The sequence below is a fragment of the Neovison vison genome, chromosome 7, assembly GCF_020171115.1.
Source record: "Neovison vison isolate M4711 chromosome 7, ASM_NN_V1, whole genome shotgun sequence".
Classification (NCBI taxonomy): domain Eukaryota; kingdom Metazoa; phylum Chordata; class Mammalia; order Carnivora; family Mustelidae; genus Neogale; species Neogale vison.
Window position 1 is genome coordinate 47002333 of NC_058097.1, and position 25374 is coordinate 47027706.

General features: G+C 43.2%; 1 pseudogene; it reads right to left on the minus strand.

Annotated features, from left to right (window-relative positions):
- Positions 1-767: 767 nt before the first annotated feature.
- On the minus strand, positions 768-23532 carry LOC122911701 (annotated as a pseudogene).
- Positions 23533-25374: the final 1842 nt, after the last annotated feature.

Consider the following 25374-nt stretch of genomic DNA (forward strand, 5'->3'; position numbering starts at 1 on the left):
TTACTCCTATAAAAAACTACGTTAAGTTGGGAGTCCCAACTGAGAGGGCAGACACATTCTTAGTATTTTTTTTTTTTCAGATTTTAAAAATTTATTTGACAGAGATTACCAATAGGCAGAGAGGCAGGCAGAGAGGGAGAGAGGAGGAAGCAGGTTTACCACAGAGCAGAGGGCCCAATGTGGGACTTGATCCCAGGACCCTGAGATCATGTCCTGAGCCGAAGGCAGAGGCTTTAACCCACTGAGCCACCCAGGCATCTCAATTCTTAGTACTTGTACACTTACTCTCCTATATGAAATCTGATATGGAGTGAAGAGGGAGCTGCACTCTCTCACATTCATTACATTCATAATTTTCTCTGCAGTGTGAATTCTGTGACGTGCAGTTAGGATTGTGCGCCTGCTAGAGGTTTGGCCACATTATCCATCCGGTGTCTTTCCAGTATGAATTATCTGTTTAGAAGGCGTGCATGCTGGACAAAGACCTTGCCACACTGGTTCTATTTGTGAAGTTATCATCTGATATAAATTCTCTCATAGGTATGAATGGGTGAGCACTCCTTAACTGATTTTTCTCACAATTTTTTTTTCTTTCTTCACGATTTTACTTATTTATTTGACAGAGAGATGGAGAGAGAGCACAAGTAGTGAGGAGGGTCAGGCAGGAGGATAAGGAGAAGCAGCTGCCCGCTGAGCAGGGAGTACAATGAGGAGCTTGGTCCCAGGACCCTGGGATCATAACCTGAGCCAGAGTGAGCACCCTAACCGACTGAGCCACACAGGTGCCCCTTTTACTGCATTGTGTACACTGGTAAGCTTTCTATTTAGTATGAATTTTGATGATGATTAGTGAGGATTGAGTGATTATAAAGGTTTTGAATATTTGTGATATTGATGTGGTTTCCCTCAAGTATGAATTCTGTGATATTGAATAAGGGCTGAGCTATGGTTAACGTGCTTGCCACATTCATGATATTAAGGTTTATCTCCAGTATGAATTCTGTGATGTTGAGTAAAGGTTGGGCTTTCATTAAAGGCTTTGCCACATTCTGGACATAAAGTTTCTCTCTAATATGAATTCTGTGATGTCGAGTAAGTTGTGAAAGGTGGGTAAAGGCCTTGACACATTCTTCACATTGGTAAGGTTTTTCTCCAGTATGAATTCTGTGATGTCGCGTAAGGGTCCTGCTGTCAACAAAGGCCTTGTCACATTCCTGACATTGGTAATGTTTCTCTCCAGTGTGAATTCTGTGATGTTGAATAAGGGGTGACCTGTGGTTAAAGGCCTTGCCACATTCTTGACATTGGTGAGGTTTTTCTCCAATATGAATTCTTTGATGTTGAGTAAGGCTTGAGCTTCACTTAACAGCCTTCCCACATTCTTGATATTAATAGCGTTTTGCTCTAGTATGAGTTCTCTTATGTTGAGTGAGGTGTGAGTGCACGTTAAAGGCCTTGCCACATTCTTGACATTGGTAAGGTTTCTCTCCAGTATGAATTCTGTGATGTCGAATAAGGGCACCGCTGTCAATAAAAGCCTTACCACATTCTTGACATTGGTAACGTTTCTCTCCAGTGTGACTTCTGTGATGTCGAATAAAGGGTGACCTGTGGTTAAAGGCCTTGCCACATTCTTGACATTGGTAAGGTTTTTCTCCAGTATGAATTCTCTGATGTTGTATAAGCCTTGAGCTCCCATTAATGGCCTTCCCACATTCTTGGTATTTATAGCGTTTTGCTCTAGCATGAGTTCTGCTGTGTCGACTGAGGTGTGCATTCTGCTTAAAGGTCTTGCCACATTCTTGACACTGGTATGGTTTTTCTCCACTATGAATTCTGTGATGTTTAATAAGTTTTGAGTGTGATTTAAAGACTTTGGCACATTTCTTACACTTGTAATTTTTCCCTACAATATGAATTTGGTGATGTCTATTCAGACTTGAATGATTGTTCAAAGGCTTGCCACATTCTTGACATTTGTAAGGTTTCTCTCCTGTATAAATTTGGTGATATCCAGGATTTGCCGAGTGCAATGTAGAAGTATTGTCACATTCCTGACATTGGTAATGTTCCTCTCCAGTAGAGATCTGCAAATGTCCATTTATTGATGAACAGTCCTTCAAGGTTTGACCACCTTCTTCACATTTGTATACTTTTTCTCTAGTATGCATTCGCTGATGTTGAGACAGTGTTGATTGGCAGTCAAAGGATTTACCACATTCCTTAAAGATGTAAGTTTCCATTCCCCTAGGAATTATGTCATTTCTTTTTAGACTTACTGACTGACTAAACATGGTCCCTTGTTTATTAGAACTGAATGCATTTTTTCCCTCGTGAATTCTCTGATGATCACCAACACTGGAGGACTGGTTATAAGATTTCCCACATTCATTATCTTTATGAGGACTGTCTCCCCAAAGTACACTGTTATGTATACTCAGGTTAGAGTCTGAATGAAAGCCTTCCCCATATTTATCACATTCATGATGGTTCTCTGCAAACCTAGCCCTGACACATCTGTGAACACTGGAGCCCTGGTTCAATGTTTTCTGAGATTCAGTGCCTTGAGCAATTCTGATTCCAGTGGAAACCCTCTGGTCATTCTGCAGGGTGGACTCCTCGGTGAAGCCTGTCTCGTATGGATCCCACTGAGCACTTTGTTCTTCATTTCTAAATCTCTGATGATCAGAAATACTTGACTGAAAGTTCAGGCCGATCCTATCTTCCAAATGCCTCAAATTATTATTTTCAGCTTGAGCTAGGTTACTTTCCAGATGTTCCGAACAGTCCGTCCACAAATCGTTATGATTGAATATTTGATTGGAGCTTGTGCTGAAAAAAACACACTGCTCTGCAGAAACAGTTGACTGAAAAAGCGAGGTTTTCCACAGCACTTTATTTCCTTCACCATTTGGGGCAGTGAGATTCTCATTAAGGGCAATTGCCTTGGTTTGTGTGTATCGTCCGGCATTTCTCTGATGCCCTTCACTCTCCCCATCACTGTCCCAGTCTGTGCGTAAGTGTAAAATCTCAACAGCACTATGTTTGTATCTGTGCATTGACACTTTCTGGAAAGAACCTTCTGTGCTCCGCTTTAGCAGAAAACTCTGAGTCTCATGTGAAGATAGAGCTGAAAAATACCAAAAAAAAAAAAAATAAAACCATTACACTTACTACATTCAGAAGAGTATACTGATGACTGCTAATATAGAAGCATCAAGTCAATCAGACAATGTCAGAAAAATGGCCGAGAAGGAGTCATCAGGACTTCATTTCTCCATGGACACATAACATGGTACAGAACGTACTGAGAACAGAGTCTAATAGAGAATTCTGCAGTATGGTCATGGTGTAGCACAAATCACTTTCCTGTATCTCTAACAATCAGGAAAAGGGTCACATGAGCTCAAAAGTAGAACAATGGATACTGAAACAGAAAACTGAACTGAACCAACTAGAGTGCAGTGAAAAATAGGAAGGTATCAACCACAGGAAGAGCTGTTTGTCAGAAAAGATGAACACTGACAGATCAAGAAGTAAATTTAAGAATAATAGAGAAAAAACTGACTAAAATGACTGGTGAAGAAGTGAAAGCAGACACAGTATAACTGACTATGGGAATCAAAGTAATTATAAGAGGCAACAATGGATAATCATTGCCCACAAATTGATACGAAAAAAACAAGTATACATTTCAAAAAAAGGTATAAGCAATTTCCACTCCCTCTTTCAGAAAAGTCAAAAAAATCTCAACTGATCTGCAACCATGAAGCCAAATAAAAGAGGAATAAAAGAAAAAAATCCAACAAACAAAAATTGTGTGGCAGATGAATTCCCTGGATATTCAAACAGACACTGAAGGAGAAAGGACTGCAAATCTCCTCAAACATTTCCAAGGAGTGACGATCAGGGAAACTAGCAGAACACTCTCTCTGTGGCCCCAGCATTACCAGCTCATGCAAGCCAGACAAAGATACTACAAAGTTTACAAACTACTGCCTGTGAGGAATATTCACTCGAAGTCCACAATAAATAGCAATCTGACTCAACAGCACATTTTCCCTTTTTACAAAAGATCACCAAGTGGGAAATGGTCCAGGAATTAAGGGCCCTCCAATATATAGAAAACCGTAATTTGAAGACTTGACGATAACAGAATGAAGATCAAAAATGACATGACTGGGGCGCCTGGGTGGCTCAGTGGGCTAAAGCCTCTGCCTTTGGCTCAGTTCATCATCCCAGGGTCCTGGGATCAAGCCCTGCATCCGGCTTTCTGCTCAGCAGGAAGCCTGCTTCCTCCTCTCTCTCTGCTTGCCTCTCTCCCTACTTGTGATCTCTGTCTGTCATTTAAATAAATAAACTCTTAAAAAAAGACATGATCATATTAAGTGAGACAGAATACAAATATGGGCATACTGGACATGTCACGTTATAAACAAAGTAGAGAAAGAAGGAAACCCTTTCAACCTAATGAATGCCACAGATGGACGAAAAGCTGCAAATTAACCTATTCAGTAGGGACAGTCTGCAAGCTTCTCCTTTATGATCAGCAGGTAATGAAGTGACCCCACCACTGCCCTTGAGTATAGTACTGGACACTCTGGCCAGAACAATTACGCAACCAAAAATAGAGTAAAGGAATATAAACTGAAGAAGAAACAGTAAAACTCTCTCCGTTTACACATGACATGATTATAGACCCTAAAAATCGGGGCGATTAAGTGTCTGCCTTGGGCTCAGGTCATGATCAGGGTCCTGGGATGGAGCCCCACATAGGGCTCTCAGCTCGGTGGGGAGCCTGCTTCCTCATCTCTCTCTACCTGCCTCTCTGCCTACTTGTGATGTCTGTCTGTCAAATAAATAAATAAAATCGTAAAAAAAAAAGAAATCCCTAAAAATCATCATTTTAATTTTCTTTACTGTTTTGGTCATTTTTTGGTATTGTTTATTTCTGCCAGTTTTTCCATTTCCCAATTTCTTCATGTTATGCAATACAAAGTTAAGAAAAATGTTGGAAAAAAAAAACAAAAACAATTTCCACCAGAAGAACTAAAAAAGGAAGAAACTAGGATGAAAGTAGAGAAACAAAATAAAGAAAAATCTGAAATTAATAAAATACAAGATTAACACTAATGGAACACAGAAAATAATGTCCATTTCAATCAATATTATTTTATTGATTGAAATGGACAATATTTTTGGGGCGCCTGGGTGGCTCGGTGGGTTAGGCCGCTGCCTTCGGCTCAGGTCATGGTTTCAGGGTCCTGGGATCGAGTCCCGCATCGGGCTCTCTGCTCAGCAGGGAGCCTGCTTCCCTCTGTTTCTCTCTGCCTGCCTCTCCGTCTACTTGTGATTTCTCTCTGTCAAATAAATAAATAAAATCTTTAAAAAAATGGACATTATTTTCTGTGTTTCTGTGTTTTATTTGTTTATAAAACTGACAATGTGTTAACTCCATAAACGAATATAATAATTAATGGGGAAATTTATGAAAAAAAAAAAAAAACTAGAGAATTCCTAAAAATGGACAAGTTATAAAGACTTATTTACAAACAAGAACCAAAGAAATGGGAAATCTCCTTAGAAGATCAATAGAAAGTATGAAAGTTGAATTTGGAATCAATACTCTACCAGCAGAGAAAAGCCCAAGACCTAGGAATTTTACTATCATTGATGGGGTCAATGAGTTTCCTAAATAAATCCTGTGATGCATGATTTTTCTCCCTCCGGCTTTTGCTCAGACTCTGTATTTTTTATTTTCCCTTCCATATGACAAGGTCATTCTTCTGCTTCCAGCAAACCCTTACATTAAACCTGTTTCTATTCTCGCTTACTGTATTTGTTCAGCTATGTCTGATTTTTATTATTTTTTTAATATTTCATTTATTTATTTGACAGAGTTCACAAGTAATCAGAGAAGCAGGCAGAGAGAGAGGGGGGAGGCAGGCTCCCTGCTGAGCAATTAGCCTGATGTGCGGCTCGATCCCAGGACCCTGAGATCAAGATCTGAGCAGAAATCAGGAGTCAGTGGCTTCCCCAAGTGAGCCACCAAGCACCCAATTATTATTATTTTTTTTAACTCTTATCTCTGTGGTAAAGTTCTCACTATCCTTTTCTCAACCTTTTGAATATCCTTCTGATTGTGGGTTTAAATTCTACAATTACTATCTGTTTCCCTTGTATCTTCTGCCCTGGTCTAATTTTTTTCTTTGGGATAAATTCTTTCATCTTGGCATTTGTCTAACTCTCTATCTTCCTCGGTCCATTAGAAAAGTCAGCGATGTGTCCTGCTGTATCCTTTAGACCAGGAGTCTGCAGGGGCTCTCCTTGCCCGCTACGGGCAGTGTTTGGTCCCTGGACTGAATATGCCCAGTTTGGACTAGATGAGCTCTGCTCTGATTGTGAAAGGAGACCTGACATCAACTCCACCAGGACTGTGAACCTGCAGAATCTCTGCTCAGGAGATGTGATGTGGACAGGGGCTGACCTTGCTGAGCCCAAGGAAAGCCTCACTGAGAAGAGCAGTCCCCTCAGATCACAGGGGGTGGGGACTGGTGCAAGCAAGGTAGCCAGCCAGTGTCCTGAGTGGGGCTCTGCTTTATCTACAGGACAGGAGAGGGCTCCCATATTTTGCAAGCCACATGTCACTGAATGTTTCCTCTCAGGAATGTGCTCCTAGACTACTGAATACTCTCCCCACTGTGCGCCCCAGGTGTTCTTCAGATGACTTTTTCAAACTTGGTGCCCCCAGGTTGTTTGCCAACCTTCTGTCCGGGAGTGCCCCAGTGCCCTCCTGGTTCTATCCCATCCAAACCTGCTGACCACTAAACCTCCAGGCTTTAAGATGTGCTGGTTCCAAGAACTCATAAAATTCAGCCCTTTCCCCTTTCCAAGCCAATGGCTTTGGGAAACCTCCTTAGGCATCCCCTGAGTGCTCCTCTGTCATGACACCTACTGCACAGCCCGGGCTCCCTGCCCTCCACAGTGCTTTACTGCTCTCCTCCCTAAACCAGGTCTCCATATTATCTGCCATCTTCCAAGTGGCCTCTTCTCTCCTTTCACTTGGGAGTCTGTCCTGTCACTCCTCAGCCCAATGTCTGGGTATTTAGGATAACCTGACAGTTGCCTAGTGGCACTCATGACAGGACACATGAGTCTAGAATCCTCCTGCTCCACGGCCGTTGCTTCTCCTGAGAATCCTTATTTTTTTTTTTAAGGTTTTATTTATTTATTCGAGAGAGAGACAGTGAGAGAGAGCATGAAAGGGGAGAAGGTCAGAGGGAGCTGACTTCCCATGGAGCAGGGAGCCTGATACGGGACTCGATCCCAGGACTCTGGGATCATGACCTGAGCTGAAGGCAGTCACTTAACCAACTGAGCCACTCGGGTGCCCAATGCTTATGGTTTTAATCCTTTTGAAACTCATAGGGATTTTATAAAACTGGTACATAAACCAACACATAAAAATTAGTTTTGTTTCTACTCAACAAGGAACAATTCCCAAAACAGAGACATCATACATTTTGAGCAAACCCTCTCCCCCCCAATGTCGGGGTGTCCGGGACCCCACAAGGTAAGCCAGACAAGATGGTGGCTGGCAAGGAGCCAGTGCGGTCAGGCTCCAAGGTAAACAGGCTTCATCCAAGTGAGGAAGCAATCCTCATTGGACCGGGCGTCTGCATGCTCTATATGCTTTGGTATCGTGTCCACGTGCTTGACTCATGTACTTCTTCTTGATTGGCTCTTGACTCATGTACCTCTTCCTGATTGGTTAACTGTGCACATATAACTGAATGCTCTCCCTGACAAAGAGAGAAGAAGCTAGCACGTAAGAATAAAAGAGCTCTCCTTAACTACGTGTGGTGTCTCTCTGCGGGCAGAGTGAACGCGATAAGTGGTGCCGAAACCCGGGAATTCAAAACTACTTTAAGGTAAGCAAATCATAAGGTAAGCAAATAAAACTAAGGAAAGGCAGCCTTGACATTCGCGGTATTGCGACTATCCGAAAATGCGAAACGCGGTTCAGTAACTTTAAAACTAGGCACGCGAAAAGCGACCATTAAAACTGAAACTAAACTAGGCACGGGAAAAGCGGCCATTAAAACTGAAGCTAGGGGAGCCTGGGTGGCTCAGTGGGTTAAGCTGCTGCCTTCAGCTCAGGTCATGATCTCAGGGTCCTGGGATCGAGTCCCGCATTGGGCTCTCTGCTCAGCAGGGAGCCTGCTTCCATCTCTCTCTCTCTCTCTCTCTCTCTGCCTGCCTCTCCATCTACTTGTGATCTCTCTCAATCAAATAAATAAATAAAATCTTAAAAAAAAAAAAAAAAACTAAACTAGGCACGTGAAAAGCGGCCAATAAAACTGAAGTGATACATAAGTGAAGAGAAATTATGGGCTCAGAGATATCCAGAGCCCATATGGAAGGGCCCCTAAAGACTCTGTTAAAGGCTAATGGGACGCCCCTAAAAACCTCCTCCGCAAGGAGATTTTTACAAACAGTACAGGGTATCGCCCCTCGGTTTTTAGATGAGGGACTATTAAATATCCCACAATGGGAACATTTGGGGGAAGACTTACAAAAGGCTAACAAAAAAACTCCTCTGCCTTCTGGTACCATGGCTATATGGACTCTAGTAAAAGGTTGTTTGACTTCACCCAAAGAAAAATATAAACTCCCTTTAGAAGAGGGAAATGCAATTCTAGAGGCAATGAAAGAACAGTGGTCATACTCTCATAAAACTGATACCAGCAGTAGTTCAGAAGAGGAACTCTCAGATGAGGAACTAGAACGAAGGGCAAGGAGGTAACATTTTAAGGACTCCTCTGTACCAACAGCACCACCTCCTGCATACAATTCAGAGTATCAAACCTGTAAAAATTCTCGAAGGTGGGAAGATTTAGAACCCCCCGGGGCTTCCTGCTTTCCAGTCTTTGAGGACGCACAAAATGCAAGATATCACCAACCATTAGATTTTAAATTAGTTAAGCAGTTGAAAGAAGCAGTCAACACTTACGGTCCTCAGGCTGCATTCGCTGTTTCTTTGTTGGAAACCATCTCACCATTGAATTTAACTCCACACGATTGGGAAAATCTAGCCAGAGCCACCCTTTCAGGTGGTCAGTATTTAATGTGGAAAACAACCCATCGCGAGCTCTGTTTAGACACCTCTAGGCGAAATGCGGCAGCAGGTAACCCTGCATGGAACCTAGATATGCTGACAGGACAAGGTCAATATGATAATATACAAGCTCAAACCCAATATCCACCAGCTGTATACTTACAGATTGCCGCGGCAGCAACCAAAGCTTGGAAAACCTTACAGGGCGCGGGTGATTTACAGGGTCAGTTATCCAAAGTGATACAAGGTTCTAATGAACCCTATGCAGAGTTCGTGGACAGACTAATACAAACTGCAGGCCGTATTTTTGGGGAAGCAGAACAGGCTATGCCATTGATTAAACAATTAGCCTATGAACAGGCTAATAAATGGTGCAAAGAAGCCATCAGACCTTGGAAAAGTAAAGATTTAACAACCTATTTAAAGGTCTGCAAAGATATTAATGATTCTGTTATACAAGGCCAGGTTCTAGCCTCGGCAATAATGCAAGGGTTTAGTGGAGCTATCCAACCTAAGACACGCGCTGGTGCATGCTTTTCATGTGGGCAGATGGGGCATAGAAAGGCCAATTGTCCAAACTCAAAACCTGATTCTAGTAAGGAGCCAGGGCTTTGTCCCAGATGTAAAAAGGGAAATCACAGGTCTAGTATATGCCAGTCTGTCAAACATAAGGACAGAAGTTACTTAGGTCCTAACCCTAGACTGTCAAAAAACGGGAAACAGGGCCCAGCCCGGGGCCCTCAACAACTATACGGGATGATTCAGCAAGTTCCCCGAGCATGGTACCCTCCAACCCAAAAGGGGGAACACGTAGAGCAACCACCGGAAGCGCAGGATTGGACATCTGTGCCACCTCCCGACTGGTCCTAACTCCAGAAATGGGCGTTCAAACTATAGACTCTGATTGGGATGATTTTATACCAGAAAATTCAGTAGGATTATTATTAGGAAGGAGTTCCACTACCTTAAAAGGTCTTATTGTGCATCCTGGAGTAATAGACTCTGATTTCAAAGGTAAAGTTAAAATCCTAGTATTGTCACCTAGAGGAATTACTGTTACCTCCCCAGGAGATCACATTGCTCAAATGCTCATACTGCCTAGTAACCATTCCCAGTGGCCTAGTAAAAGAAATCAAAGGGGAACCCAAGGATTTGGCTCAACAGGGGACCCTCTTACCTGCTTTACCATGGATTTAGGCAATCGACCTTTATTAGATCTTACCATAGGAGGAAAAAGATTCAAAGGACTTCTAGATACTGGGGCTGATAAAAGTATTATAAATTCTACTGACTGGCCAAAAGGCTGGCCACTAGTTACTACTAATCAGACCCTCAGAGGACTAGGCATGGCTTCCAGTCCAAGCCAAAGTGCCACTTCCTTGCAATGAAAAGATGATGAAGGACATACGGGAATCTTCCAGCCATATGTTCATAACCTACCTATTTCCTTATGGGGAAGGGATGTTTTACAACAAATGGATATAAAACTCACTTCTGATAAAATCTGTCTAAGAACCCCTGTTAAGGAAATGCTACAAAATATGGGGTATGAGGGAGGAAAAGGCCTAGGCAAAAACCAACAAGGCCACGTCCATCCTACCTCTATCCCTGTCCCAAAGAGTGGTACCTCAGGGTTGGGTTTTTCTTAGGGGCCACTGATAGGGATGCCATCCGAATAGTCTGGAAAGATGATAAGCCTCGCTGGATTCATCAGTGGCCCCTAACAAAAGAAAAACTAGAGGCTGCTCATACTCTAGTCAAAGAACAAATAAATGCAGGACATCTCCAGCCTTCTACTTCCCCTTGGAATATACCTATTTTTGTAGTTAAAAAGAAATCTGGAAAATGGAGACTATTACATGATCTCAGAGCTGTAAACAACCAGATGCATCCCATGGGCCCTATTCAATGTGGACTACCCTTAGTCTCCACTCTTCCAAAAAAATGGCCCGCTATTATAGTGGATCTAAAGGATTGTTTTTTCTCCATCCCCTTACATAAAAATGACTGTTGGAGATTTGCCTTCACCTTGCCTGCTATAAATCATTCCCAACCTGATCAAAGATATGAATGGACAGTATTGCCCCAGGGCATGACTAATAGTCCTACATTATGTCAAATTTATGTAGATAAGGCCCTACATTCCACCTAAACATGATATAAAAACCTGTTGATTTTATCATTACATAGATGATATTCTCTTATGTCATCAAAACATATCCATCTTACAAGATGCATTACAGTTCATGACTAAAGAACTAGAAACCTGGGGCCTTACCATAGCTCCAGAAAAAATACAAACAAATGAGTTGCAAAATTATCTAGGGACTGCGTTATCAGTTACTACAGTCCGACCATTAAAACTCACTATTAGATTGGATCATTTATCAACCTTAAATGATTTTCAAAAATTACTAGGAGACATAAATTGGATTAGACCATATCTGAAACTTTCTACAGGAGAATTAAAACCTCTATTTGATATCCTCAAAGGAGATCCAGATTTAAACTCAAAAAGAACACTACCATCAGAGGCCAGGCAAGCTATTGAATTAATCCAAACAAGACTACAATCTTGTCAAATAGTTCGCCGCGATCCAAAACAACCTTTACTATTAATTATTCTCCCAGAAAACCATAGCCCCTCAGGTATAATATGGCAAGGTGGTTCTCTGCCAAGTATTCATTTGGCAAGCTCTCCTTCAAAAATGTTACAGCCTTACCCTGTTGCAATGTCACAACTTATATTTAAAGGTATAGAAACCTGTCTATCCACATTCGGTACACAGCCCACTACCATCATTACACCATATACCGCGAGCCAGATACAGTGGTTGATAAACAATAATTCAGACCGGGCCATCCTTTGCTGCACAACCACCGCGGAATTTGATAATCATTATCCTAAACACCCATGGATCCAATTTTATAATACTCCTCCCATTATCTTCCCCAAGATAACTAAATCCATCCCCATACAAGGATGTATAACTGTCTTCACCGATGGGTCAAAAAATGGAGTTGGCTCTGTTCTCATAAATAAGAATGTATTTACCACCAACATTCAATCTTCACCTGCTCAAGTTTCCAAATTAGCTGCGGTAATCCTAGCCTTTAAACTGTTACATAAAACGCCATTCAACCTACTCACAGATAGTAACTATATTGTCAATTCACTAACTGTACTGGAAACTGTACCATATATCTCCCCATAGTCTACCATAGCCCCTTATTTCTCTAGTCTACAAACATTAATTCTTAAACGCTCCCACCCCTTTATTGTAGGGCTCATCAGAGCTCATACAAATCTGCCTGGGCCCCTAACTAAAGGCAATGACATAGCAGATCAAGCCACCAAAACTGTCTTTGCCTTTTCAGCTTAAGAGCATGCAAAACTTTTCCATGAAAAATTTCATGTTAATTCCACCACCCTAACCAGAAAATTCCCAATACCAAAAGTCCTCGCGAGACAAACAGTCAAAGACTGTCAACACTGTGCACCTCTTATCCCTATTCAATCCTTTGGGGTCAACCCCCAGGGCCTCTTACCTAATCATATTTGGCAGATGAATGTCACTCATATACCTGAATTTGGAAATCTTAAATTTATCCATGTCTCGGTTGATACTAGTTCAGGGATCATTATGGCTTCCCCTCTGACCAGGGAAAAGGTAAGTAACGCTATTCAACATTGCTTACAGGCATTCGAATGTTGGGGCATCCCCAAAACCATCAAAACAGACAACGGCCCTGCCTACACTTCCAAAGCCTTTAAAGAATTCGCCACCACCTTTGGCACACAATGAAAACCCGGTATTCCCTATAATCCCCAAGGGCAAGGAATTATAGAAAGAACACACCTAACCTTTAAAAACTGTTTATTAAAACAAAAAGGGGGAATAGGAACATCCTTTAGATCCCCAAAAGACAAACTTAACCTAGCCCTTTTTATCTCAAATTTTTTAACTTTGGACAACCACAGACGCTCAGCTGCTGACCGTCATAGTTACCACAACAGTGGGCACAATGGAAGGATATTCTCATGGGGCAATGGGGAGGTCCAGATCCCGTGTTACGTTGGGCCCGAGGGTCTGTTTTTGTTTTCCCACAGGATCAACAAACTCCTATCTGGGTGCCAGAGCGACTGACACGAATGGTGCAAAATGCGGACCCTACTGATCACACTGAAACTCCTGATGGTGGCGAAAGCAGCCCTGGAAACGAATGAAGAGACACAACATCTGCTATGGGCCTTAGTAAAGGCTTGGCCTTTTCCCTTGCCTCTAGGAAACAGTTCCCAATTATTGCCATTCATCTTTAGTACTAATGCCACTTCTGAATGGCCAACATTACCCTTTGATCCTACTACTGCCACTAACAACTTTTCAAAAATCCTTTTACCTGGAAGCTTCTGTCTCCTCACGCGCTTCAACTTGTCCGACAGTTCGGGTGGATCTCCCCCTCCATGCATTATGCTTGCCAATCAGACCCTGGCAAGTTTTACTATAAACCACCACACCAACGGTGTTATCTCAGGATCAACCATAACTGTAACGGGCACTGTTTCCCGCTTAGTCGCTAAGGGCAATTCTACTGTTACTCCTCAACCCACTATCTTACCACGCTGTAAGTCACAAGTCCAGTGGCCCCCTAGCTGGACAGGATGTCAAAGCAAACTCACTCCACACTGTGTCTTCACAAATTGTGATTTCACCTTCTCCCCCAAAATTCCTACTTTCACTAATTCTTCTTTCTCTGGATATAACTTCTCCTTTGGGAACCCCACACAGGGTGTTCCCGCCAATCCTTTTGACTCCTGGTTGCTCTGCTCCAAGAGGGGTGCTTGCACTCAACTCAATGGTTTCGCCTTCCTAAACGGAGGCAGTTTTAAAAATTGTAGTTATGTATATAATACTAGTAACCCTTTTGAAACTGATGTAAATGTCAACTACTCTAAGGGCCCAACCATTCCGTTTGCTCCTACCCCAGTATGTGTTTGGCTCCGTTTGTCTTCATTTTATCCAACTATTCTCATGTCAGTAATAATAGCTTGGATTGTACCCAGAATAATGATTCTTGTGTTATATCTAGTTGCTGGAACGGTTCCGTACATGATTTGGCTATACTTGCTCGCATTCCAACCTATATCCCTTTCCCAGTAAAGGTACATAACAGGGACTTAACGAGCAAAAAGAAACTTTGGAATCACTGCTGCTGTTATTACGGCAATCGCCGTAGCGGCCACCTCAGCAGCAGCTGCCGGAACAGCTCTGGCACTGTCTGTGCCCACTGCTCAAGCGCTCAACAATCTTACCAGCTCCACGGCAGCAGCCCTCTCTACACAAAGTGCCATTAATCAACACCTCCATAGGGGCATCATGCTACTGAACCAACGGGTGGACCTCCTACAATGAACGAACATCATTTCAAAGGTCCTGACTTCTACATGTGTGACCTCTATGACAGGACTTTGTATCACCAGCACACAATATACCAACCTATTTCGGGCAGCCAATATTTCCAAATATCTCGGAACTTTGCTCAACGGTACATGGACCTTTGAGTTTGATAAACTTACTCAAACCTTAGGCAGGAGATATCCTCCCTCAATGCCTCAAGGGTTGATATAGCCAAAACCATGGACTTCATATCATGGGTGACTCATGCGACCAGCTTTGCGAAACAATGGGCGGGCGTTGGGGCCTTGTTTATATTATTTGGCCTAGGTTTTCTCCTCTTAATCCGTTTCATTACAAGCATATGAGCTGATGCTCGGCGAGAGCGCCTAATATTCCAACAAGCCATGGTTGCCTTAGAAACAGGCAGCTCCCCTCAAGTCTGGCTTAGTATGCTAGACCGGTAGTCAAAGACGGGTAATGTAGGAGGTGGCCGTATACCAACCTAAGACAGAAGCTGTAGCATGCTCTACAGTCTTTGAGGATGGGTAAAGATACGAGCCGACCACTCAACCTAAGACAGGCACAGTCTCTTGCCAGCCCTTAAAACAAAATGAAAAGGGGGAGCTGTTGGGGTGTCCAGGACCCCACAAAGGCAAGCCAGACAAGATGGCGGCTGGCAAGGAGCCAGTGCGGTCAGGCTCCAAGGTAAACAGGCTTCATCCGAATGAGGAAGCAATCCTCATTGGATCGGGCGCCTGCGTGAGCTCTGCATGCTCTATATGCTTTGGTATAGTGTCCACACGCTTGACTCGTGTACTTCTTGATTGGCTCTTGTACCTCTTCCTGATTGGTTAACTGTGCACATATAACCGAATGCTCTCCCTGACAAAGAGAGAAGCAGCATCCTCCGGAGTGTAAGAAGCTAGCATATAAGAATAAAAGAGCTCTCCTTAACTATGTGTCGTGTCTCTCTGCGGGCAGAGTGAACGCGATAACCCAAATTCCTCCAATTTAATATAATGGTAGAGGTCAAACCAGAAAGAAGAAAAGTGTAATATACTGTGAAGGAATCAAAGAATGAATAACTAGGAAATGCATCCATGTTCCTTCACTGGAATATTTGAAAAACAGTAAATCTTGAAGCGATCTATAGAAAATGCAATCTCTACCAAAACTTAAAAAGGCTAGTTTATCTGATGAAAGTTTTGCTATTCTGCCTTTCTCTTTTTTTATTTTTTTAAAGATTTTTAAAAATTTATTTGATAGAGAGAGAGAGATCACAAGTAGGCAGAAAGACAGGCAGAGAGAGAGAGAGAGAGGAATCAGGCTCCCTACCAAGCCAAGTGCCTGATGTGGAGCTCAATCCCAGGACCCTGGGACCATGCCCTGAGCTGAAGGCAGAGTCCTAATTCATTCAGCCACCCAGGTGCCCCGCTACTCTGGTTTTGTTTGGACATCCATCTGCATGTATAAAATACAGTCAAAAGAAAAAAAAGAATCACACTGCAAATACTGATCCCTCTCTGGAGATCGACCTGCCCCTGAATACTTCCAGATCTACGAACAAATACACTTAACCAATAAATAATGTGCTTCTCATCAGTAATGGTCCACTTACCCAGACAAGTTTATCTTGATGACTCCAGTGCACTACAGTAAATGTCTTTTCCCTATCATTGCCTTATGTTCAATTTCCTCAAATTATTTCCTTATAAAACTATGGTATATACAGCAGACCACATACAAAGAATGGAAGGACTGATAACATGTTGTAGTTAATCCATCAAAGACCACAAATGAAAATGGACTTTTAGAACGGCATGGCAAATATACTTCGCATTGTGCAAGAGCTCCCAGAACAGCAGCAGTGGGATTCCCAGGAGTCCAAACAAGAATGGGGCCGGCATAATGCACTCAAGTACTGAAAGATCGAAAATTACCACCAAGAATACTTTACCGGGCAGAACTCTTTTCCACAGATGTAGAAATGAAGACATTCCCAAGTAAAGACCCCTCTACGTTTACCACTAGATCTACCCAAGGAGACAGACAAAAAGAACCACTGAAGGAATGTTCTCTCGAAGAAATAAAAGGATTCTACCCAGGAACTGCAATCACACAAGGACACAAAGCTCTCCGCTGAATAAATATGCAGACAATTACACCAACCTGCCGTGCTGTAGTGAGATACCAGTCATGTTTATTTCTGCTACAGAGCATTGTTTAAAAAAAAAAAAAAGGTATAAACATCATTAAAGTAGGTCATCAAGTACACAACATAAAAGCATGTGTGACTGTTGACAAAGGGGTGCAGGGGTAGAGACAGGAGAAAGAATCTTCTATGTACCCAACACAGAGGTTGAAATGGTTTGTTTTACAACAATGTTGTTTTAAGGAATCTCTAAGGTAACCACAAGGAAAATACTCCCAGAAGACACAAAAGGCAATGAGAAAGGTACCAAGGCATATCATGGGTATTCATCTTACAATTACAGATAAAATATATCTTTCATATTTCATACCAAAACATGATACAGAAGTATAAGATGCTTGAAAATTACTTTGAACCAGTCTTTCTCTCATGCAGAGAGAATAGAAATTCACCCACAAATACATGGTGAAATGAGTGCTATGTTGACAATAACTCACCTAGACACGGTACAACATTCACTGACCACTCACCAAGGAGACAAGAAGTAGGGGTCACACAGTATGTATGTGTGACATACAAACACAAGACAAAGACACACAAAATTTACCGGCAAAAAGCATTAAGGTCATTCTTTTTTGAGGCATACTTTGATGGTCTTGAAATATACTGAGCTGAAAAATTCTCTTTCTATTAAGAACATACACAGATAATACCAAATCTACACCTACCTAATTTTCTGGAATGAGCCAGACAGAAGCAGCACGTTATTAGGAAATAACCATACCAGAGTAAGACAAAACTTGACCCACGAAATTCTAAATAAAACATTGATGAATGACAGAAAAGGAAAACTTCAATATAACCATAATTTAAAACTGTCCATGTACCCATGAAAAATAAACATTTGATTGGCATGTCTTCATGGACTATAGCATCATAAATAATTCTCATTAAAATCAATCACAAAATGCTATAAATGAAAGTTTTATGAGCAATTAAAAGACTTGAAAGAAATACTATGTTATTAATACACTCCTCCTCCTGCACAGATTGTAACCCTGTAATTCATTCTGTAAGACAGAGGAAACAAACAACATCTTCTTTTCTCAGTAAATAAACACCGTGAAAGCTGAAAAATATGCTGAGAGACACTGTATATGAAATTAATATTTGGGGTTAAATTCTGATACATTCTGAGGAATGTAGAAGAAAAAGTTCATCATTCATTTCCCAGAAATAACATCACATTACTGAAAAGATGATTTTCCAAACATGGGGATTTAGGGTACCTGTGGGGATCAATTAGTTAAGCAGCTTCCTTCAGTTCAGGTCATGAGCTCAGGGTTCTGGAATCCAGCCCCACACTGGACTCCCTGCTCAGCAGGGAGTCTGCTTCACCCTCTTCCTTTGCCCTTTCCCTACTCACTTTTTCTCTCTCTTGTTTCTCAAATAAAATTTTTAAACAAAATATATGGAAATTTTACTAACAGTCTAACTCATTTCTTAAAAAGCACATGCACATATCAGGACATTTGATGTACAAAATATTGAGCTAAATCACTTATAGAATTAATCAGAAAGTGAAAACACATATGACAAAGTCAAAAGAAGTTCACAGAAGGCAGAATCATGATGCAATTATCAAAAAATGAGGTAATAAATGAGACTTTATTAAAGGCTACAAGTTCAACTTCTAAATGTGCTAGTTCCCCAATAGCATTTGTTATGTAGGAATTCTAAGAAATAAAGAGAGACATTATTACACTATTTCACCACTGAGGAACCAAACTCAAAGAGTGGAAATAACTATATTAAAAAAAAAAAAAAAAAGAGAAAGAAAGAAAGAGAAAGAAAAAGAAAAAAAGAACATCTGAAGGTAAATAAAGCAGTACATTTTCTCATTTTAGGGCAGTGCTTTGTTAACTGATGAAGTTACTGAAGCCTCTGTAACATTACAAAGTAAAAGCCAGAGAACATTAGAAATCTGTCTCAAGTGTTCTGGGAATTTCTGCACCAAACCCCCTGACCTACTTGTCTTATGATGAAAACCAGAATTTACAAAGACTTTAGCGTAGAGGTCCTCAGAAATACGATGACTTCCCCAGGGTCCTCATAGCAATGGAGGGAGATGAAGGAGGCCTCCCCCTATAATTATATGATGATTATATGCTGGATCATCACTGGAGCTGAAGGAGAGTCCCTAGAGAATGAAAGAGCTTGATAATGTTGGAGAGCAGATGTCCCCTCTGGGAGAGAGAGAGAGAAAACTGGGCATGTCTCCAACTGACTTTCATTCAAGGAAAGCTACTAGAACCACAGCTTAAGGTCTACCTTCCTCCTTAAGACTTGGACCTCCCCTCTGTCATCTGCCTCATTCTTTCCCACCTACCTGAATGGAAGCTTCTGGACTCCTTTCTCTTCACATCCCAGAGCTGCTTCTCTTGCTCCAAAAACATTATCAGGTCTGGCTTTGACAGGAGGAGACCTGTTTATGAGGAAAAAGGAAAACGACTATTGCTGCCGATTCTAACTTCCCATGAGTCTTGTGTTCAGTGGAGTAGGGACGGTATCAGACAATTTTAGAAAATGGTTTCCCGGGGCGCCTGGGTGGCTCAGTGGGTTAAGCCTCTGCCTTCGGCTCAGGTCATGATCTCAGGGTCCTGGGATCAAGCCCCGCATCGGGCTCTCTGCTCAGTGGGGAGCCTGCTTCCCCCCTCTCTCTCTGCCTACTTGTGATCTCTCTGTGCAAATAAATAACTAAAATCTTAAAAAAAAAAGAAAATGGTTTCCCAAAAGCTGTTGCCAAAGGGCCATTTAGAACACACTGGAGGCATTTCCAATGTTCACATCCTGATCTCCACTTCCAAGTAGCAGACATAATAAGAAGGGTAAATTTCAGTCTCAGGGGTAAGCAGCACCATTCTATGTCACTCATTGTTGAGAACTGCCACTCATCTTCACAAGCCATGATGTTACCTTGAGGAAGGAGAAGCTGAAGCTGAAAAGGAAACATCATGAAGATTTGTCTCTCCATCCACAAACCCCTACTTTTTTCCCTTTCTGCCTGGATCTGGAATCCAGTCATTCCAAGAGAAATCTCCCAAGAGGCAGTCTTCCAGGAAGGAACAAAACCCTGTGTGGGGCTTTGGAAACCTGGAAGGAGTCTTCCTCACCCAAGAAATGGAGATGTCCATAGTTCTCTAACATCACGTCCCTGTACAGTTGCCGCTGAGTGTGGGTCAGGCGTCCCCACTCCTCCTCGGAGAATTCTATGGCCACATCCCTGAAGGTCAGCAGTCCCTGTAACAAATACCACAGTCACCAAGTGACCAGTAACAAACTGTGCCCCTAAGATGGTCCCTAAGATGAAGAGAAAATTAGTGTCAGCAGCTAGTACCAGACCTGACCTTTTCATCTCCGTGATATGAGTGTGGGAAGAAAGAAAACCTATGGGGCAGGGCGCTGCCTGGCTGAGAACTTTCACTCCTTTCACTCTCAGAAATCAACTCTATCTACTACACAGAGTTGACAGCCCTCCTTATCCAGTGCAAAGTGTTGGGATGTGGGAGAGGAACCAATGGTCAAGCAATTCTAGACATGTTTCTGATGTGAAATATTGGGGTTATGGAGTGAATGATGAAGGAATTGTTGATATACCCGTGGTACAAACACTTTGGTCCTAATGCAAGGGAAGTGGAAAATTGTGAGCAGTGACTGGTTCTATGCGTTCAGATGGGGAGGGGGTGAGGGATAGCAGGAGGCTCTAAGGAATTTGGAAGCAAGTTTCAAGGACCCTCAGGGCCTCCCAGCTGGTGTTTTGATGAGACCACTCACTGTTGAGTTAACACTTGAGTCAGGAGACCCTCCAGGTATCTATCAGAAAGCCACAAGCTTAAAGGATGGTGAGTAAGCTACATTTGGGGAATAGAGTTCAAGGACGTTTCCAAAGCAATTTTCATCTGTTAAGTGGAATTACAAGATCCTGGAGGTCTACTGTCAAGCTAAGGCTGCTATTTGCATCCAACAAAACATTAACCTTGAGGCAGTTGTGCGTTCCCTGAGGAGTGTCCCCCTCTGTCTTTCTCAGGTATTTATCAAGAGATTGGAAGCTGAAGGAAATTGAATTTTATCCACACCTCTTTTGACTTTGTTTTCCTCCTCAGAAACTATAAGCAAGGGGGAACCAGATAGTTCAGTTGCTCAGGGTCTGCCTTCAGCTCAGGTCATGATCCCAGACTCCTGGGATGGAACCCTCAGTTGGGCTCCCCCCTTAATGGGGAATCTGCTTCTCCTTCTTTCCCTGTCCTCACTCATGTGCTCTGCCTCACAACTGAGAAAATATGTAAAACAAAGGATGAAAGAAAGAACGAACCTACAAGCAAGCAAAACACAGAAAAAATAAGTTTACACCTGAAATGCGACAGTTCCTGCATATTCCTCAGTATCCTATGTTCCTTACAAATGACAGGAGGGAAAACAGGAACATTTCAGGGGAGGATCTGGCAGACAGCACCAAGCCAATAAAAGAAGTTCCCATCAGCTGAATGGAAACAAACTTTATCAGCGCCTAATGCACATCAAAGGACACATCACCACTGGAGTTTCCATTGGACTGAGAACAGGAATTCAGAATATAAATCTGATTTTGTAAATACAGAGATATACATAAACAATTGAATCACTGTAAGATTTGTAGTGGCTGCTTTTAGGCAAGCAGGCTTGAGCAAAGGAGCGGAGGAAGGGCCCCAGTGTCCCCTTGGCTGAGTCCAGACAGGCACAGCAGGGGACCCACCTCAAAATTCCCAAGAGCCTAAGGACCAATGGGCTTCTGACAACCAGGTACAGTGAGCAGAAAGGAGCAAGTTCCTCATTCCCCAGAACTCCTCACCTTCCTTCCCCCTTTAAGGAACAACCCCCCCCCCACACACCCCTTGCAGACAGGCTCTCCTATGCCCTCCTGCCTGCTCATCTCTTCAGTCTTCAGGCAACTTCCTTTGTTCTGCCTCAGGGAATTCTGGCATGGTGCGGGACAGGCTTCCAGCTGATCAAGGACCCAAGTCTGGGGCCCCAAACGACTGACAGAGTAGACTACACTGAGATGGCAGAGCGTCCCTGTGCTAGTAATACTTAGCTTGCTCCTTTCTTTTCTTTTAATTTTTAAGATTTATTTTTATTTTCGTCTTCTTGAAATATTCTGTTTATAGGGACACCTGGGTGGCGCAGTCAGAGGGCATCCGCCTTCTACTCAGGCCAAGACACAAGGTCCTGGGATGGCCTCCTACACTGAGGTGGTGGGGGAGTGTCTTTACTCAGTGGGGAGCCTTCTACCTCTGCCCGTAACACACCCTATTTGTGATCTCACTCTTTTTCTTACAAATAAATAAAACTTTTTACAAAGATTGTATTTATTTCAACAAGAGCCAAGTGAGAGAGCACAAGTAGGCAGAACAGAAGAGGGAGAAGCAGGATCCCTGCCCACCTGGGAGCCTGATGTGGGGCTGGACCCCAGGACCCTGAGATCATGACCATAGCTGGAAGCAGAGGCTTAACCCACTGAGCCACCCAAGTACCACAATAAATAGAATTTTGAAAAAAAATATTGTATTCATTTCAAAAGGAGCAATACAGAGACCACAAACAGGCAGTAAAGCAGAGGAAGAGGAAGAAGCAGGATCCCTGCCCACCTGGAAACCCAATGAACCTGGATCTCAAGTCCCCAGAATCACGACCTGAAGTTGAGGCAAAAAGCAGACTCTTAACCAACTGAACCGCCCTCACTCCCCAAGACTGACTTATATTTTAGAGGAGATTGGGAAGGGCAGGAGAGGAGTAAAAAGAATGTTACGGGGACTCCTCTCTGGGCACAGAGCCAGAAGCGGGGATACTAGACCAGGACCCTGAGATCCCGACCTGAAAGGCAATCGACAGTCCAACCTTAGTTGACTGAGGCCCCAGGCACCCTCTTCTAGTGCATTTTAAGTAGAATATCTCTCTAACGAGGTAAAGATGGAGACACACACACCCTTTCTTTGAATGAGACGTTTCCAAGTTTTTCTGGACTCATACCCACGGAGCTTTTATCTGCATTTCCTTCCTCTCCGGCTGCACACAGCTGATCGAGAATCCAGATGAGCCCGAGTGAGAAATTATTTCCCTCCCTGTTATCCCAGGACCAGACCTCATCAGCCATAAGAATGTAGGACTCGACACCTTCCCCTCTGGATCTGCCACCAATGGAATATTGTCACTCCTCGCGAGACTTTAATTCAAAATGACAATGCCTGGTGTCCTAGCCAGGTTGGGGACAAAGGACAGAAGGCTCTGGGACATAGAGAAGCATTCTAAAGATCTAATCATGAGTACACTTCTGACCAGATCTGACAGGTGAACGCAGAAGCGAGAAGCACCCGCACTAGAGGCATTTGCATCTGCAGCTTCTAAACGTGAGGGCCTGCGGAAAAACAGAGCATATGGCTCCGCGGGGACACCAGGCTCACCTGAGAACCGGCCATTTCTGCCTTCGCCTCCACCTCTAGATTTCGTCCTCATGAGGGATCTGTGGGGAAATCACAGCTGCATCAGGAGAAAATGCCCTGAAATCCAGCAACAGAGCTCCAGTCCTCACAGCGCTCGCCCGAGGGCAGGACTCAGATGCAGAAAAGGCCCAACTTCAGTCCTTTGTGTCCGGAGCAGCTCAGAAACTGTGAGCTCCCAGGAGGACACCCATCCCTGCATTTTCCTCACCTGCTTTGTGGGGAGGAAGGGGTCCCCTGCCACTTCCATTCACAACTCCAGCCTCAACCTCAGAACCGCGGGCTGCAGGGACCCGACCCTCCCAGACTCAGGGAGCAGAGACCTTGTCACCTCTGCAGGACCAAAGCTGAAAATCTATTATCAGAAAACCACCAAAAGCCCTCGGGCTCCACCCCCCCACCCAGCCTCACTGAGAATCACCTGAGCCCTTAATTAACACAACAGTGTTGTTTTCGCCCAAACCAACTAACAGAATCTGAGGGGGAGGCCCACAGAGAAAATCCTTTCTGAAACTCCACAGGTGACCCTGCTGGGAGGGAACTGGGGAGGTGACCTGGCCAAGCTGGGGAACCAAGGCTGGGGCTGGGGCTGGGGCTGGGAGCAGTTGAACCCTGCCTTCCCACCATCAGAGTTTCTGGAGACTGACACCTTCTCCCTCTTTCTGCTACACAGAGGGAGACAGCTTACACACTTATAAATGCAAATGTCTCTTTCAAAGTAAACACAGGATTTCAGTGTTTTTCCTTTATCTTCCTTGATTCAAAATAACTGACCCGAAAATAATGTTCAGGCCAAGGAGACATATTTTTGGGTGACTAACTATTTCCCTTCAGTAAGTAAGTGTTTCTGTTCATAAGGACCTGCCACACAGTCTTCCACACTGCATGATCTTTTTACTTTCCCATCAGCGATATGAGAATTCTAACTCTCAGCATTCTCAGGAAAATTGGGTGTTGTCATTTTTCTTTATTTTAGCCATTCCAGAAAACACTTGAGTGGTTTCTCACTGTAAACTATGCAGTCTTCTTACAACAGCTGTCTTCTTGACTGAAATGAAAACCACTTGGAAGGCATCAGGTTGAACAAAGATAAAAGCAATTAATGCTTCAGTGGGACTCTATTTCCAAATAAATAACCTTTCTCTTTTCCACAGACCTCTTCTCGCTTCTCAGCCCTTTGATTAGGAACCTGGTTCTTAGAATATAAGTGAGGTTTGGTGTGTGAGGTGCAGAGCTGATGACCAAGAAAGGATTCTTTAGACATTTTTGGTGCAAAATGGTGGTTTATTGAAGCACAGGGACAGGACCTCGGGCAGAAAGAGCTGCTACCCTGGGGCTGTGAGGAGTGGTTCATTATAGACTTGCCAGTTGGGAGGGGGTCAGGGATGGTGTAAGTCTCTACGGAGTTTTGGAAGCCAGGTTTCCAGGACCTTGAGGAGCTAGGTATTATTGGGGAAAAGGTTATTCATTATTGGTAATAAAACCTTTGTTGTGAGACCCTTTAGATGTATGTCAGTGGACCGTATGCTTGGGAATGATTGTCAACACGTATCTTGGAGCGTTTAGAGATAAAGTTTACAAGGAATAGTTACAGTAGACTTCCAGAATCCTGGTTGGGGGTAGGATTGTCAGGCTAGGATTGCCCTTTGCCCTTAGCAAAGCCTGAAGGTGGAGTTTGTTGAGTCCCTAAAGGAGAGTCACTCTGCCTGTATCAAGGGCTTGTCAGTGGGTAAGGAAATTGAGTAATTTTTATTCTGCCTCTGCTTCCTATAAGGACCTATTTGGAAACTGTCCCTGCTCCCCTTCCCCAAGGGGATTTACTTGGAGACAAGTCCCAGAAACCAGCTTCAGGTTACAAAGCCCAGATGCAAAGGTGGGTCAGGACAGGTGGAGACATTGATGGGGGGGGCGGGGGGAATGCATACTGTCTCCCTGGTTACCAAGGAGTACGAGGCCGCCCTTTGGGAGCCTTTTTGGTGCCAATCCCAATCAAGGTGTAATAGGCTGGTTCAAATGTCTACTAGGGTAAATTGTAACTCAATTGGTCACCTAGCATCACTGTGGAGTTTCCTGTGTGTGTTACAATCTCATTGGCCACCTGTGCATGGCCAGGCCTGACTGCACGGCCTTTGCCCTTAAAAGCTAGTCTGTGAAGCAGCGAAGGGTCGTCTT